Raw genomic sequence first — 11,321 nt, forward strand, 5'->3', positions numbered from 1 at the left:
TGTCACCCCTAGTGATAATCCTTAGGCTAGGTCCCTTGTGACAGTTGTTTTAGGGACGTAAAGTGAGGATAATGGGAATGGGTAATTAGGGTTATTTTTGGTTGATGAAATTAATAAATTTATTATTGACTGAGAACTTAATAAGTTCATTATTTATTGTGGGTTGAAAACCATATATGCTCACCAGGCTCCCAAGCCTGACCCACTCAGTTTATTTGTATCACATGTATCGATACAAAGTTGCTTTACACTGAGAGATTAAAAGAGAAGTAGATCACTAGTGTAAATGAATGTAAGTTTTATTTATGCTTATGTTTTTGTATTGACAATGACATCCCAATAGTTTAAGTGAATAAAATACATTTCTTCGGAAATGATTTGATAACATATTATCATGTTTTTCTGGGAACAAATTCCGCAACACTTTTAATCAAATGATTACTCTGAAATTATTTTAAAAGCATAAACTAAATCGGTCTTTTCTGGCCGTGAAATTGGGGATGTCACAGTTGGTATCAGAGCATTAGTTTAAGCGAACTAAGAAATTGTAGGATTTCTAGACTTAAACTTAGAATGCTAAGCGATGATTGTGAGTTGAGCGTGTCTATTATATTTTAGGTAGTACACCTAAATTGACACGAGCACTAGTTTATTTTAGGAAGGATGCCTAAAATGCTTTTATGTGCTAAATGTTTTGTGTTATAGCTATAATGATGCTATTATTTGTTCGGATCTATGGTCTGTTTCCGACCGGATCTGGAAACCTTATGTGTGTAGGATTCTAAGCGTATGATTACGAGATTAGAACTAACATGTAAACGTTTCGAAGTGATAAGGAGATTTATACGTTTATCGTAAATAAAGCTTTCCTATCTTAAATTCTAGCCTGGTACACCGAACGTCTACTTGGGTGTACAAAACGTTATGGCGAAGACTCGTAGAGAATTGAGTAGATGGAGGAAATGAAAAGCTTATGATAGTGAATGATACCTATAAGAAGATATCGTAAGAGTGGTATCTTGTCTTAGAATATGTTTGATAAAATAATGGAACGTTTAGAGGAGTACGGTACGTCTGAAGTACACCTTCGATTGGCAGGATGATGGAATGGTTGGTGTAATTCTTGAAGTTGTTCCATCGTCTGGAATTTCCATCACCAACCAAGTTGAAGTAGAATTGATGACTGAAGATACGCATGGAAGAAGTCCTAGTAGAGTCTAGGAAAATTTTATGATTAATTGGACACATTCGTATGTGTTAAATTGTTTTGTGATTTTAGGATTTGGGGACTGCGAGACAGTACTTGGGACGAGTATGAGTAGGTGTGAATAGTAGTAGAGATCTATACTACTGGAAGCACAGGACTCACACTTGGATCAGGGAAAGTCACAAGGTTACCAAGGAACTCGTAATTGATTTCGTCTTATTCTAGTCTGTCGTTACCATCGTTTCGGTAATGACTAAGAAGATGATTGTTATTCCGACCCTAGTGGTCATATCGAATTGAGTTCGACTACGATGAGTTTGTTATGTGGTTCAGAGAACCAAGTTCGATGTAGCAGTTGACTTAAGCCGAATTGAAGTAAAGGCTGATCAAAGCGATCAATAGAAGTATCGCGTACGTTGTTAAAGAAGTTGGGTTAGGTTGTGTTCTGACCCAAAGGGATAAAGTGATAGGGTATGCATTGAGGCAATTGAAGGAGCATGAAAAGAACTACCCCACTCGTGATCTGGAGTTGGCAGTGGTAGTATTCGCCTTAAAGATAGGGAGGCACTATCTTTATGGTACTAAATGCAAACTTTTCGCTGATTATAGAAGAAATTGAACATGAGGCAACGACGCTGGCTAGAGTTACCCAAGGACTACGACTGTGAGATACTTTACCACCCTGGTAAAGCAAGTGTTGTTGCTAATGCTCTCAGTCGGAAGGTGAATCTTGAAAGGAAGAGGCCAAGAGCGTTGAGAATTGAAGTTGTCTCTACAAATGGGAAGTATAAAAGAAAGCTCAGGAGGAAGCTTTAGAGAAAAATGACCGAAAGGAGGAACGTTTGGGATAAAACGTTGGTGTTTGATACAAACGGTCAAAGACTGAAGGTATTCAAAGGTAGGATTTGGGTACCTAGGATGGGAGGAGTAACAGGTCTTCTGATGGAAGAAGCTCACAAAACCATGTACTCGATTCATCCCGGCAGTGAGAAAATGTATAGGGATCTAAAACCCTATTACTGGTGGCCGATGGTGAAGCTCGATGTTGCTAAGTATGTGGCTGAGTGTGTAACTTGTGCTAGGGTTAAGGCACAACATCAGAAACCGTATGGGAGTTTAGATCCTTTACCTGTACCCATGGGTAATTGGGAAGGTATCACTATGGATTTTGTGACTAAACTGCCCAAAACAAGGAACGGTCACGACATGATTTGGGTGGTCGTTGATCGCTTCACTAAGAGTGCGCATTTCATAGCAGCCAACGAGAAATGGTCTATGGATAAACTTGCGAATTCTTATGTGAAGGAAAGTGTGAGGCTTCACGGTGTTTCGTTAACGATTGTATCCGATCGTGACAGCCGTTTTACCTCAAGATTTTGGAGGAGTCTATAAGAGGAATTGGGTACCAAGTTGTGTTTGAATACAGCTTACCATCCACAAACCGATGGTAAGAGCGAACGAACAATTCAAACATTGGAGGATATGCTGAGAGCATGTACCCTGGAATTCCAAGGTAACTGGGATAAACACTTACCTCTAGTAGAATTTTGCTATAGTAATAGTTTCCATTCAAGCATCAAGATGACACCTTATCACGCTTTGTATGGGGAAAAGTGTCGAATGCTGTCATGTTGACTGGAAGCTGGGAAAAGCAGTTTATGGGACTTGAAATAGTCCATCGGACTGCTGAAAAGTTGAAAGTGATTAGGGAAAGGATGTTAGCTGCTCAAGAGAGTTATACTGACAAGAAAAGATAACCGATATCATTCAAAGTTGGAGATTCGGTTTTACTTAAAGTCTCGTCGTGGAAGGGACTTATAGGATTTGGTAGAAGGGGAAAGTTGAGTCCAAGGTTTATTGGACCATTTAAAGTTCTTCAGAGGATCGGGAATAAAGCTTACGAGCTAGAATTACCGGAAGAACTGGAGGGTATTCATAATACCTTTTATGTGTGTTATTTGAGAAAATTTACGGGAGATGTGCCCGACATAATTCTCATTTCTGAATTAAGGTTGGATGAAAACAAGAGGTTGATTAAAGAACCTGAGGCAATCGTTGACCGTAAGACTAGGAAGTTGTGAAGTAAAATGATCGAATTAGTGCTTATATGTTAGAAACATACGAATGGGCCAAATCTCACCTGGGAAACGGAGAGTGACATGATGAATCGCTACCCGTATTTGTTTGCTGATGTGTGATTCCGGGGATGGAATCATTCTAAGGGGGAGAGAGTTGTAACGCCCGTGTTTATAGGCTAGGCATTAATATTGACATAATGGTCTAGGTTAACCTTTGTAACTCATTTAGAAGAAATGAAAAGGAATTATGTGAATTTTATGTGAATTATGTGTTTTATGCTTAATTATTAGGGTTTAATTAATTAAGAATAAAAATGAGCATCAAAATTAAATATTAGATAAAGCTGATATCTATTAAGAAACTTGTAGTGGTCGTGACAAGGATTACGGATATATAAAGAATGCCGAAATCCGAGTTGTAACGAAGAAGTTATGACCTGTCGAAGTTTCGCGACAAAACCGGCACGGTGCCGAATGTCGTAAAAAATGAGTTTTTGATAAACTGCTTTTTGGCCTTAGTGATCTAAACGAAACTCGTAGTGTTCGTTAAACCGAGAAGTTCGATAAAAAGAACGCCAAAATCTGACTTCGTATGAGGAAGTTATGATTTTTCGAAGTTTCAACTTAGCAGTAGACAAAAAAACTCGAATTTTAGATCAAGTGGTTTTTAGCCGACACAACCTAAACGAGAATCGAAGGTCTCGTCATTTGTAGCACAACGGTAAAAAGTCTGACGAAAACGGACGTCGGATGAAGAAGTTATGAATTTTTAACGGATTTCCTGTCCCGGTTTTATTAGAAACGATCGTTTTAGGAAACGAATTGCTGCCCGATTTTCATTAAATCAGGTGAGTGTATAGTCACTTTCACCTTACACATAGATATGAAGTATTTACCTTACAATACGTGCTATGTGTAAATATATTAATTGTTTATTTGAGGTGACTGTTGAATTGATGTTTTATACAAGTTTTAAACTGTATATATATTTTTATCTACAAATATGTTGGGTAAAACATGGGTAGATGAATTAGATGATGTGTGATGAAATAAAAGTGATGAGAGGTATTGATGTTTAAGATGATCTAGTCATCTAGCAGAGTATAGACAACGGCCACAGACTATTTTAGATAGCCCAGTGGAACGTTAGTAGACTTGTAATCGGTACGTATGTTTGAACTATATGTTCATTAGGTATTTTTGAACTATGTGTTCATCCATTAGTTCTTCCTTTTGACACTATTAAGTGTCGGGGTACGGGAGCGTATGGGAGTACTTTATCGGTATTTTTCCTATACTTTTATTTGGGAGAGCTTTGGAGTCTTTGTTCTTTTATGAAGTGATCGGACTAGCTTCATGAGTTAGTGATATAGATCATGAGTTAAATAGTGGGTGTGTGATGAAAGGTGAGTTGGATAGATGAGATGATCAGTGATATAGATCATGAGTTGAAAGTGAGTGGTGAAATATGGGAAAAGCTTTTACCCAAATGTTGGCGTGAGTGGTGCAATATGAGAAAAGTGTTGGATAAGGTGTCTAAGTCCATAACTTATTTGGTATATACTTGACCCGACCCGGCATGGTCCATTTGGGTAGCACTTCACCCAAACAATTTATGGATAATTTTATGAGAGTTGTATACTTACGATTTATTAATATATTATAAGTTATAATATATTAATATAAAGTCATGCTACTTAATTAGTTTTAATCTTGAATTAATTATGAATTAATTTAGTGATTAAAAGGAAGACTAATTAAATCATGGGCTATTATATTTATATGGTGTGGGCTAATGCTCATTTGTTAATGGGCTAAGCTTATATGGAAGTCCATGGATGATCCATGGAGCTTTTACCCATGGATCCTTGGAAGAGGAAAAGACATGGGTTATTAGGGTTTCACCCTAACCATGTACACTATATAAACAAGCTTATGTTGCATGAAAAAGACACTAAGTGTGTGTGTAAGTGTGGTGGCCAAAATCAAGAGTTAGAATACTCTCTCATACATTTTCCAAGTTTGTGGTGATTTGTGATTTCCATTTGAGGCATTCACATTATTGGTGCTTGGCTCTCAAACTCCAAGGAATCAACAATCAACAAAAGGTATGTAATTCATCTAGTTCTTTTATGGTTAAAAGTACCCCATGCCATGCTAGATAGGTTATAAACCTTGGAAAATAATATTTTGCATGTATCTTAGACAAACATAGATCCAAGGTTTAATAGGGTTGCATGTACACTTAGGAAGTGTTAGAATGCTCAAAACCCAACAGTGGTATCAGAGACTAGGCTTGTTTGTTTGATACTTGATGCAAAATAGTGAAAAAAGTCGAATTTTTTGGCTGTCTGCCTGATGAACTCGCCGAGTCCATGGGGGGACTCGCCGAGTTCATGTGTAAACTCATCCTACTCGGCGAGTAGGTTCGTGCACTCGGCGAGTAGGAGCCTCAGAATGCAGATTTTTGACTTTTGCTGCTGGAAATGGACTAGAAACATTACCCTAAACTGTTTTGGTGTTTTAAAACTTGTTTTAGTTGGTGTAATGGTTGTTCTAATCCATTTACAATAGCTTATATCAAAATTTCATGTTTTGTATGTGTTCATATAATTCTTGAAACTTTGATGATCATGTTCATGTTCTTATGAATTTAGAAGATGATAGGAATTATTTGCTGAATTGTTTAGGATTAATTCTTGATCATTTATGTGTTTTAATGGAGTCCATAATTTGTCCTCAAGTTATGGATATCCAAAGGTCACTTCTTTTAAACACACACTTAAAACACATAAGTTACATGGAAATGAAGAGTCTTCATTTTTATGAACCTTTAATTCATAAGTTATGAAATGAAAAGTTTTGAATAGTTTCAAAACTTGTCCTCAAGTTTTGGAATTTGTAAAGTTACACACACTTTAATATACTTTAATTCCAAACCCTTAGAGTTTTAAAAGTTAAAATTCAACCCTTATACTATTTATAACATTAATGGTTAATTATTATATATATGTATAAGATTTAAGTCGTTTTACCGTTAGTAGGCCTCATTCACGAAGCCAGTCTATAAGGTGGGTATAAGGTTGTTGCCTATAAAATGGCAACTTAATGGGTGTCCACTCTCACCCACCGGTTGCTTGACTGGTGGAGGGTCGTTAGCCGAACGGGTAGGACAAGGACTTATAAATTCTCATTAAAAGTATGATGAATATTATAAAGTAACTAAACCTTTTATAAATTCCCAATCTTAGTTACTTTAGGAAAATGTGAATATGGTGCTAACCCATGAAATTCACACTTTGTACCTTACCAAGTCGTTGGTGGAGCGTGTGTGGTTAACCGGCACACTAACTTGGACTAGTAAGGATCACGAAGGGTGACTTAATGTTTATCATAGATCGGTGGAGCGTGTGTGGTTAACCGGCACATTGATTAGGTGATAATATTAAGGGTACCAAGTGAATTTGCATGGTTATTCACACCTTGTTTTGTGATCCTCGGCATCCCAGTCACAAAACTTGAAGGGCACAATCGAGATTGAAACATGCCATTGAAAAGTTCAATGAATCTCAAAAGAATCTAGGAATTTCAAAACCAATAAAACCTAATAATTCATTTCGTTTTCATGGTGGAAATTGGTGAATCGTCATTCACCTACCTTCAAATATATTATAGCTTAGATTACGGCATCCCTCTTCTAAGTTATAATATATTGTGTTGGATCCTAGCCTTAATATTACATTTGGGTGTATTATTAAGGATTCGGTATATCTAATCTAAACTTGTTTTCTTCTTTTCAGATGTCTTCCAACAACAAAGCTTCGGGCTCTAACCCTACTGGCTCCTTTTCCCTCATGAACCTTTGTGGGAGGGTCATCTTTGATGGTTCCAACTTTATGGATTGGATCCGGAACATCAGGATGGTTACTCGTTACGAGGACAAGGAATATGTCCTCGATAAGGAGCTAAAGGAGCTTGATGAGTCCACTGCTACTCCTGAGGAGGTCGCTGAGTATCAGGCACATGAAAGAGATGCCACCAAGGTGGCATGCATCATGATGGCCACCATGACAGCTGAACTCCAAAAGTCCTATAAGGACTATTACCCTTTTGAGATGCATCAGGATCTGATGGAAAGGTACCATCAGAGTGCTTGTCAAGAGCGGTATGAAATAATCTCCTCCATGATCACTACCCGTATGAAGGATAGCGAACCAATCACGATCCACATGCAGAAAATGCAAAGGTATGTGGACCGTCTAATGAAACTGAATGTGAACTTCCCTGAGGAGTTGGCAATTGATATCATTTTGCACTCCTTGCCCTCGTGTTATGATCAATTTCGTATGACATACCACATGAACAAGGAGGAAGTCACACTCAGTAAGCTTCAAGGACTTCTGAAGACTGCCGAAAGTGGTCTTAAGAGTAAGTCGGTTGCTACTCCTACTCCTACTACTACCCCTGTTTTGGCTATCGGGCAAGGCAAAGGGAAGAAGAGGAAGCACCCTTCGAAGGGTACCAAGGGAAAGTCCCTTGAAGGCTCCTCATCTGGAACCAAAGGTGGTTCTATCACTCCTTCTGCCATCCCTAAGGATGCTGAATGCTTCTACTGTCAAAATAAGGGGCACTGGAAGCGAAACTGCCCAAAGTACTTGCAGGATGTCAAGGATGGGAAAGTGAAACCATCCCATGCAGGTATTTACACTATATTGTCTAATAACTCACCATATTGTAATTCTTGGGTTCTTGATACAGGTTGTGGTATTCACATCTGTTGTGACTTGTAGGGCCTAAGAAGAAGTGAGGATGTGGAGCACGGAAAGATAAACTTAATCATGGGGAACAAGAAGGTTGCACCTGTTACCAGGATTGGAGTTTATACTTTGTTGCTAGATAGTGGGTTAAAGTTAGATTTGAATAAATGTGTGTACTCGTCTGAAATGGCGAGGAATATTATTTCCTTTCATGCTTTGTACAAACAAGGTTTTACCTTTTCTTTTGATAATGAAGTTGGTAGTATTAATGCTTTCTTTAATAATATTCTTTATTTTAAAGCATTACCTTGTAATGGTGTGTATGAAGCTGTATCGGTTGTAGATAATTTAGGGAATAATGTATTGTGTATTGATTCTTCTACTAGCTTGGATAAAGCATCTTTGTGGCATTGTCGTCTTGGACATGTAAGCAAGAAACGCATAGGCCAGCTCCAAAAGGATGGAGTTTTGGAGTCGTTCGACCTCAAGTCGGATGATAGTTGTGAGTCTTGTCTACTTGGGAAAATGACAAAATCACCCTTCACTGGTACTTGTGCAAGGGGTGAGGGTTTGTTGGACCTTATACATACTGATGTATGTGGACCATTCAAAACCGCCACAAGGGATGCTAATCGCTATTATGTGACTTTTATTGATGATTTTAGTAGATATGGTTATGTCTACTTAATCAAACATAAGTCAGGAACTTTTGAAAGGTTTAAAGAGTTTAAACAGGAAGTAGAAAATCAATTGGGCAGGAACATTAAGATGCTTCGATCCGATCGAGGTGGTGAGTATCTTAGTACTGAGTTCCTCGACTATCTTAAGGAGTGTGGGATTGTCTCACAATTGACACCTCCCAGGACACCACAGCTGAATGGTGTGGCTGAGAGGCGTAATCGAACTTTGTTGGACATGGTTCGCCCTATGATGAGTCGAGCTTCGCTACCAATCTCTTTTTGGGGGTATGCCTTAGAGACTGCCGCCCACATCCTTAATCTAGTCCCTACAAAGAAGGTTGCCAAAACACCTCATGAGATGTGGACTGGGAAAGTTCCCAATTTGGAGCACATCAAGATTTGGGGTTGCGAGGCTTTCGTGAGGCGCGAAACTCATGACAAGCTCGAACCTCGAAGTGAAAGGTGTATTTTCATCGGCTACCCACAAAAATCCTTTGGTTACCTCTTCTACAGACCCAGTGAGAATGAGGTCTTTGTGGCTAGGAGAAGAGTCTTTCGAGAGAGATAATTTATAAGCCAAGGAGACAGTGGGAGGCAAATTGACCTTGAAGAAATTCAAGACTCAATTGGTGAAGGAACCTCAAACACTAGCAATCAACTTGAGGAGGAAATTCCTGTTGATCCAGCTGACGAGTCTGTACTTCCGAGGCGTTCCACAAGGGTTAGGAACACACCTGAGTTTTATTATGGATTTCATATTACTACGGAAGGTGATACATTTATCAGTGACAGTACACTGGTAAATCTGGATGAACCTAACAGTGTTAAGGAAGCCATGGCAGGCCCAGAGTCTGCTAAATGGAAGGAGGCTATGGACAGCGAGATACAGTCCATGTATGACAATCAAGTTTGGAACTTGGTTGACAATGTTCCAGGCCGTAAGACAGTCGGGTGCAAATGGATCTTCAAGAAGAAGACCGACATGGATGGGAAGGTGCACACTTATAAGGCTCGACTGGTTGCGAAGGGGTTTACTTAGACTCAGGGTATTGATTATGATGAAACCTTTTCACCAGTAGCAAAGATTAAGTCTATTAGGGTTATGCTAGCCATTGCTGCATTTCATGATTATGAAATATGGCAAATGGATGTCAAAACCGCTTTCCTTAACGGAAAGTTGGCTGAGGATGTTTACATGAATCAACCAGAAGGTTTTGTCAGTGCAGAGTACCCCAATAGAGTGTGCAAGCTTGAGAAATCCATTTATGGATTGAAACAAGCATCTCGAAGTTGGAATCTTTGTTTCGACGAGAAGGTCAAAGAGTTTGGTTTCTCAAGAAGTGAAGATGAGTCCTGCGTGTATGTCAGAGCTAGTGGGAGTATAGTTAGCTTTTTGGTACTGTATGTGGATGACATACTACTCATAGGAAATGACATCCCAACCATGCAGGAGGTTAAGTCCTGGCTTGGGAAGTGCTTTGCTATGAAGGACCTTGGAGAAGCTACCTATATCCTAGGGATAAGGATATTAAGAGAAAGGAGTAAAAGACTAATTGGAATTAGTCAGAGTATCTACTTGGATAAGGTGTTGAAAAGGTTCAACATGCAGAATTCCAAGAAAGGAGAATTACCGATCCAAAGCAATGCCAAACTGAGCAAGGCTCAGAGCCCGAGTACAGAAGATGAGATAGCTGAGATGAGTCGATTACATTATGCTTCCGCTGTTGGTTCGATCATGTATGCTATGACTTGTACCCGTCCTGATGTGGCCTTCGCTTTGAGCATGGTCAGCAGATATCAGGGGAACCCTGGCAAGGCTCATTGAACTGCGGTAAAGAATATTCTCAAGTACCTGCGGAGGACTAAGGATTGGATCCTTACCCTTGGTGGGAGTGATGACTTGAGAGTAGTAGGGTATAGTGATGCTAGCTTTCAGACTGATAGGGATAACTTCCGCTCTCATTCGGGCTGGGTCTTTACCTTAAATGGAGGGGCAATCACTTGGAAGAGTTCCAAACAGGAGACTGTAGCTGATTCGACTTGTGAATCAGAGTACATAGCAGCGAGTGAAGCGGCAAAGGAGGCGGTATGGCTGAGGAACTTCATCGGAGACCTTGGAGTTGTACCAGCTATTAAGGAGCCTATGGAGATTTTCTGTGACAGCAATAGTGCGGTTGCCTTAGCCAAGGAACCAAGAGATCATGGTAGATCCCGACACATTGACAGAAAATATCACTTCATAAGACACAAGATAGAAGAGGGACTCCTCGTGGCAAAGAGGGTATCGTCAGATGAGAACCCTGCGGATCCCCTTACGAAGGGACTGACGAGGGTGAAGCATTTGCAGCATGCGAGGCGCATCGGGCTGAAGGACGATATTAGTTTTACAGATTAGATAATTTTTCTGAAACTTGTAAAATGTGATCGACGTTTGATGATGAATAAAATGTGTGATTTATTTATAAGTAAAGTGTTACTATCATTGTCAATTATTTACTATTGTTTCAGTTTTGCATGTTTTGACTTCCAGAATAATTAATTTATTCAAACTTCCACAATCAGTCATACGTCGGAAGTAGGTATGAATCAAGATTGTCAT

Source organism: Lactuca virosa, chromosome 1 (assembly GCF_052849685.1).
Source record: "Lactuca virosa cultivar CGN04683 chromosome 1, Lactuca_virosa_CGN04683_v6, whole genome shotgun sequence".
In the NCBI taxonomy this organism is placed as follows: Eukaryota; Viridiplantae; Streptophyta; class Magnoliopsida; order Asterales; family Asteraceae; genus Lactuca; species Lactuca virosa.